The sequence below is a fragment of the Lipotes vexillifer genome, unplaced genomic scaffold, assembly GCF_000442215.2.
Source record: "Lipotes vexillifer unplaced genomic scaffold, Lipotes_vexillifer_v1.1 scaffold1842, whole genome shotgun sequence".
Taxonomy (NCBI): Eukaryota; Metazoa; Chordata; class Mammalia; order Artiodactyla; family Lipotidae; genus Lipotes; species Lipotes vexillifer.
Genome location: NW_006777470.1, coordinates 210510 through 211759, shown reverse-complemented (window position 1 = coordinate 211759; position 1250 = coordinate 210510).

Below are 1250 nucleotides of genomic sequence, written 5' to 3'. Positions count from 1 at the left end.
CCCGCCCCGCCCCGCCCCGCCCCCTTGCCTGCCTCTGCCCAGGTTGCGCCGCCGACTCCTAATCAATTAGCCCATTAACGAGCCCTTGGAGGAGTTAAGTAGGGAGAGGTTCTGCCACGGGTAAGGCTGCAGTCGGTAACTCACTGCGGCTAATGATATTATAAGCGCTTTGCTCAATAACCCGGGCGCGGCGCGGGCGAGGAGGGAACTGCACCGTCATGGTGCAGCGTACGGACATTTGTAGGGACTGATTCCAGAGTCTCCTCTCACCCTTGGCTGCATTTGGGGGGCACCCTAGGGTCAGGGCTCCCGGGATCATTTGGTCGAGCGGTCTCGAGGCCTCAGACCCAGAGGGTGGGGTTGCCTGAGCGCCTTGGAGCCTTGTTTCCACCTTCGGTTCTTCGACGCTTGTATAGACATCTGTGCCGCCGAAACATTTTGCCTGCGCCAGACTGGTTCCACATCCGGTACCAGCTGATCTGGGAATTAAAAGAACAAGAGTCAGGGCTTTGAGGGGGCCGTGAGGATGAGGTAGGGAAATATGGTTAATTGAGCATCTACCGCAAGCTGTGCTCAGAGTTAGGCACTTTGACCTCATACAGCTTCTGCGAGGTAATCGTTGCTTCTCCCCGCAGTTTTAGGAATGAGGAAACCGAGGCTCAGAAAGTTTCAGTATCCTGTCCAAGGTCACCTAGCCATTTGAATACACTTTGTCTAATTCTAAAACCATGTTGCTATCCTCACCTCCTTCTCTCCTTTCCTGGAGCAAAGCGCTTCTCTTTTTGCAGCAATTCCCTCACCTCCGATATTTGCCTAAAAGTGTGAGTCACTTATGGAAGAGGAGGCCGAGCTTTGGGCTGTTTACAAAGGTTTACAGAGGACCTACAATGAGCTCCTAGTGATTCTAGGCTTTCCGGTGCTTTTTCATTCCTACCTAAGGCCATCCTCGAAACAGGTGAAGAAGAGATATTAATGAGAAGTTCATATCACCTATGAGGGCAGTGAGGCTCTGACTGGGATTTCACTCGTCCAAGTTCACGCAGCATGGAAATGAGGGTGCTGGGACTTGAACCCGGATCTCTTGAAACAAGATCTAGGGCTTCCCTCCCCCACCCCCAACGATCTTGCAGCCCCGTTGGGCCTGTGACAGGGGTGGGGTCTGTAGGCGGGGAAGGGCCCAAGTTGTCTGCTCCCAGGCCTCCCCGGTAAGCTCCCAGACAGAGCATCAGTTCCTATGCGCACGCTCCTAA